We start from the raw sequence: 6,071 nt of genomic DNA, 5'->3' as shown, positions 1-6,071 counted from the left end.
TCATGTAGACATCTTTGATGAGAATGATGATGAGGATGATAATATTGCCATTTTTCATCATTGAGGAAGATGACCACTATTATCCAAAGCTGTATTTTGTTTTGTGCACCAGTGCAAAAATGAGATTTCAATTTGCATAGCAAAATTATTTAAATGAGATTAATGGGCTTTTGCACCAGCTCAGACTTGGCAGAGATTGAGTATTATTTAATATGTTTATAGGACTCACTTAAGCCTCTAGCTGCATTCCAGCAGAGATAGTTGGTGGGAAGTGATGTCTGTGCCATGTGTTTGTGCCACTGCTCTGACACTTATTTTATTTGCGTTGTGAAGGGATCAATAGAAAATGGAATGGAATGACTGGAAAAGAATGTTGATAATATAAATAATAATATTGGAGCAAAATAACATTGTTTTACCTATTTTTTTCAATTTTGAATTAAATTCAGATCCAAAACCAAAACCTTTCACGATTTTTGGCAAAACCTGTCACAAGACCTAAACACAAATACGTTTTGGATCCAAAACCATATCTAAAACCAAAGCACAAACCAGCGCACACCTCTAATTCATATCCTACTCAGATACACTTATATTTATGCTTTTTTTTAATCTAAATTATAATAATATACTCCTCATTACAATTTTTATATCATTCTATACTCATTTTTGATTCAGTAATTGTTGTCTAATTTCAATTATATCTAGATGTATTAATGTATTATCTTATTTATTGCACACACACACGCACAAATATATATATTGTAACAAAACCGCACCCTTCTCATGGCACTTTTGTCACCTTCTGTTGCAAGAACACCCAGCAGATATCAGCAACACGAAAACTTCTTGTTTTAAATCAAATATATATATTGTTTTCATCACAATAAATAACACTTCTTCTGTCAGGGTGACACCAGCAAGCATTCCCTTTTGCTTGCACCTCCTGGTGACCCTACAGCTAACTAGACATAGACCAGCTCACTACTGACTGGCCAACTAGTTCAGCGTCAGTCACCCCTAACAAGAGCACAACTCAGGATTAAATACACAAGGTCTCCTCCCACAGGCTTGGATGACTGACAGGCGACACTCCCACCTTGGGCCCGATTCATCAAAATTCCCAAACGCATACGCATCTGCTAAATGGCTCTGCGCATGCGCGAAACGACGCTTAAGCAGCGCAAAACACTACATACGCTACTCAAGCACGGCAGATACAGCTCTCAAAAGGCGACTCAATCTCAAACTCCAACGCAAATAGATTTGAGATGACTGCTGACCACTTGAGAACATATGGGTGGGAATGGGCGGAGAGTAGGCGCGGACTGGGCGGAGATGAGATAGTACTTGAGTAAAGTAGGCGTTATGCTTTTTCACTTGAGAATAGTAGGCGTTCCCTCTGCCCAGATGAGTGAAACTGACGTCACTCCTGTCTCAAATCTTTCACAAAAGTTAAGGAAGGCCAGGGTCATGTTTAACTCCAATACAGCTAGCTAAAACCACTATTAAACGCCTGTAGGAGCATCTTTTGCGTTAAAATGCAAACGAAATATGCACAACATACATACATATCAATACAGACTGCCTGTGGCAATTTTTTTTTTTTTTTAATTTTTTTTTTTATTGACCTTTTACATATCTTACAAATGTTCCATTAGTATGTTTGTGTAAATGAAGCTTTTTTTGCTTTACATACCCCTTTCTAATCAATGCAATTCGCAAGTGCAACATGTTTGATGTTATTTTGGCCCTTTGGCCTCAATCCGGAACTGCCGGAATGCCGGAATTAGTTAGCTGGAAATAGCGCCCTCTGCTGCTTACTGCCTCTTCAGTAAAGAGGACTGCCTTTTATAGGCCTGTACACTGCTAGCCACATATCTTCTCAGCATTATGGGGAGAATCCAGGTCACAGTGCATTCCGGCTGCCGGAATGGTTGCCTCAGTGCATTCCACATTCATTCCACTGCCGGAATGGTTGCCTCAGTGCATTCCACATTCATTCCACTGCCGGAATGGTTGCCTCACTGCATTCCACATTCATTCCACTGCCGGAATGGTTGCCTCAGTGCATTCCACATTCATTCCACTGCCGGAATGGTTGCCTCAGTGCATTTCACATTCATTCCGGCTGCCGGAATTGTTGTGCACACTGCATGGGTAATTATTTCATTTTATGTAAAATGTCTCCCAAACAATAGACTTTGTCATAAATATTTATGATAAATCTCCAACCATTCTGAACAATTACCAATATCATTAGTCTCAATATGTTACATGCCTGATTTGACAGTTGGTGATGGTGCGTTTGCAAGAACAAATAATATTAATAGACATATAATAACTCGAAAATATATTTTAGGGTTTTACACACATGAATTTATGCAAATTTAAAACAAGTGTACTATTACCACAGGGACACTTTTAACAGCAACACAAATTGTCTAAGGATATTAATGATCCCTAAGAGCCGAGGGCTGGTGAGGACTCGAACCCAGGTAGCAAGCGGGCAAGGTGGATTGCCTAACTGCTACACCACTGTACAAGTGGTGATGTCAAGGGAATAGAATACAAATTAAAGATGAGCAGCAACTTCTAGCATAAGTTGTTTCCCTTAAAACATGGGGAAAAATGCCAATACTTGGAAATATTATACCCAGAAAGATTTGGTGCATGCAGAGTCACAATTTATGCATATTGAAATATATCCATGTTGATAAATACAAATCAAAAATAGAACATTTATTGCTCCCATTTCTACAATTTGATTTGGTGGAGCACTTAGCTTTTTCCACTGTTGCCAGTACAGAATTCACATGTCTTTGAAATCCAAAGTCTTTGCCAACAACTGCTTTGCTGTGTTGTAGCTGATAACACTGTTGAACATTACATATAGCCACCTTACTCACCAAAACATATACTAAGTCACAGAGTGGAATAAATACCCTCAAACTTGTAAATATACCAAGGTTAGCCACATACACGCATCATTCAAACTCATTACCTTGTTGTTGCAAGCTCATTTCTCTATTCACTGAGTTATACTTCACATTGAAACGCCAACACCAAACTGCACATTAACTAGTTAGCACAGCTGAATGACTGTCTTAGACCTGATAAATTGGCCATGTTGCAATTAATATGAACAGCATGATGGATAACGTGGTATTAAAATATTAACCCTAGATAAACACACACATTAATAAAAACACTGTTTTATTAAAGCAGCAGGAGCTGCAAAAATGTCACCAAACAAACGCGAATTAAGCGCGTTTGCGAATCTTATGCTAAATACAAGCAGTTGCATATAGTTTTTTACTTTTAGGAGTATGCTTAATAATGTGTTTTATTAACTCACTTGGTGCTTAGGGTTGACCTGGGGCCTTGAACTTCTGCACTTAGTATTGGGGGGTGAAATACATAACCACTACACTATCGTGGCACATCTAAATGTAGCACATGCAAATGAATAATACCTCATAGAATTGTACTTAAAACTATTTTACCCATACTATTGCCACAACACTAACAGCTTAGCTCATTAATGACATCTGTAATAATCGTTATAATCTCTACTTACCTACAGAAAATAAACGTTGCTCACATGTCAGGTCACTTTTACACAAAACCACACTTGGCTAATTAGAACGCACCTGCGTGCTCCTAATGACGTGTCCGGCATACTCTCCAGCCTACTCACCTGCATTTAATTCACTAATTACAGTGTTACTTAAAAAGACCTTGCTTGGCTTTCTGTGTTGTTGGGAGATTCACAATTCTGGGTAAGTAGCCCTTAATGGTGAAATGTTTCATAATCTCTGCAGTTTATTGCTGTACCTTGCTCAACACTCATGTTTATTTGTAGAAAAAGATATTGGTGAGATACAGATAGAAAATTATGCTGAAAGGTCATAATGGTTAAGAATTTTATGTTGAAGGTTAGTGGAAAAGTCTTTAATTAGCTGCAGAGTTTGAATATTGAGGCAACTGTGTAGACTTGGGATGTGTCTCTGCATAGATACCTCTCGACTGTAGTGACACACATAAAGATTATCCATCTATATTGATTTATTTTGTACCTGTTTACCCTCCCCTCCACAGATCTTGGTCCTGGATTGTGTTTTTTGGGTGTCTAGTGATTGCTTATTGACATTCCACATTTGTCTGTGTGTGTGGTAAGTAGAAACCAGATATTGTTTTATTACATACCCCTTGTTAAAATACTTTGCATTAAGAATGTCCATACTGTTTTTTTTGTTTTTTTTTCTCTTTTCTTTTTCTAATACCTTTTTATTTGAAGTGTGGTTTTTCAGACCCTACCTTAAAAACACATTAACACTCTGTGCTTGAGTCATTAAGGAGAGCAAAGGATAAAAAATAAGTAAATGTTCTAGTGGACAAAGCATGCTACAATGTAAGGGGTCAATGTTGTGTTTATTTATTTATTTTTTGGAACAAAACATAAATATCTACACATTTAAAAGATCAGTGGTCAAATCATGTGCAAGCTTAGTCAAGGGTTGATTATCTAAGGTATGGTTATTCAAAATGGGAATATGAATAGACATGGTCTGGTGTGTTACTGAAATGGTTTATATGTGTAATAATAGGGGAAAAACCATGCCTACCTGTATTTTACCTTTACAATGTGTGTAGAAAGTATAGCTTCATGCCTCCAAGTTTAGCCTTAATGTCTTTAGCTATATGCACGTTAATGGGGTAGTTTAAATCAACAGCCTAATGTGGCAACATAATTGATGTTTGGTTTTTCTACAGTTTATTGATCAGCACATATAGTGTTGAGAAGTGCACATTATTGACACTTTATTTGTTTTTCTTATATCTACAGCCTTTAGATTACACTTGGCCTGCAGTGCTGGCTTTTCTGCCATTGCACTTCCTTTTGGAGTTGGTGGATGTTGCCATGGTGAAGGGTGTTTTCAAATGTAAGTAGTATAGTGCTATCTGCACTAAAATGTGATTGGCCAGTGAGTGTGCTCCATACAATAATGTCGTCGTTACTAAGCCTGCAATGTGTGGTTGCACAAACAAAACATAGGGGCAGATGCTAGTTATGTAACATATGGGTTTGGTGTTTCAAATTAAGTCAAATAGTGCATTCAGAATCCTAGGTATAGTCCAAACACACAAGCCATTATACACTATAATATTACTGGCTTTTTTACACATGCCAATACATTGCTCAATCTCTTGATATCAAAATGCAAGTTGTCTGACCTAATATTGCCATATTAATTTGTTGCCTTTCGTTCAACAGGGTGTGTTGGCGTGGATTTAGGATTTGTGCAATTCGTGTCTCACTACATGTTGTTGAATTTCTCCAGACCTCCAAGCCTGCTTATGTCTCTCTTCAGTCTGGCCAGATTGTCATCTCTTAATCCAAGGAATTTTTACACACACAGACCATTACCTTGTTTGCTTTGTTTTTGTCAGCACATTTGAATTCATATATGTAATAAATCTAGCCTATGCTGCAAATGTGTCAGCAATCAGTTGTCATGCCATTTTGTACCATTACTACAGTGCACTGATTAATATTTTAATACCCATAAATCCATGTGTAGTGCTTTCAAAACTATTGTGGAACAGGTTTTATTTTAAATGAATATATGAAATCTAGGTGTGGTTATTTTCTCCTTTGCCACAGATACACCATAGCCTACAAACACGCTCAATGGGGTAAATGTATAGTTTTAGAAAATGTCTATAGTGTGGAGGTTTGTATGTGTGTTTGGTGCTTAGTAGTAAATTGTTTGGACACTTTCAGCTTTTAGAGCGAACATGTGATGTGCGTAGGAATATAGGCATCACATTACAGGTAAATGTATATAAAGAAAGCAAAAATGTTAGCAGTGTCAGGTCACACACTACCAACTTTTGGCCCTTGGCCAAATGGGATAACAATATTTTTCGCTTGTGCTAGTGGCACTTTGTTTCAAAGTGTTCCAACACCCACATGCCAGACACAAACCCCACACTAACAATTATGGGGAATGCATTAGGGCACTAAGCTAGTGGAGTCTTGCTACAAGGCCATAATACCATCACCT

The 6,071-nt window shown here is 37.6% G+C and overlaps 1 long non-coding RNA gene across 1 annotated transcript; it reads left to right on the top strand.

Annotated features, from left to right (window-relative positions):
* The first annotated feature begins 3,273 nt into the window (after positions 1–3,273).
* LOC142140207 (uncharacterized) lies at positions 3,274–5,330 on the top strand. The gene is made up of 3 exons (XR_012688337.1): positions 3,274–4,175; positions 4,850–4,946; positions 5,279–5,330. It is a non-coding gene; the product is annotated as an uncharacterized LOC142140207 (long non-coding RNA).
* Positions 5,331–6,071: the final 741 nt, after the last annotated feature.

This window comes from Mixophyes fleayi, chromosome 2 (assembly GCF_038048845.1).
Source record: "Mixophyes fleayi isolate aMixFle1 chromosome 2, aMixFle1.hap1, whole genome shotgun sequence".
NCBI classification, from domain to species: Eukaryota; Metazoa; Chordata; class Amphibia; order Anura; family Limnodynastidae; genus Mixophyes; species Mixophyes fleayi.
The sequence above is the reverse complement of the archived record's forward strand: the minus strand, read 5'-3'. Positions and strand labels throughout refer to the sequence as shown.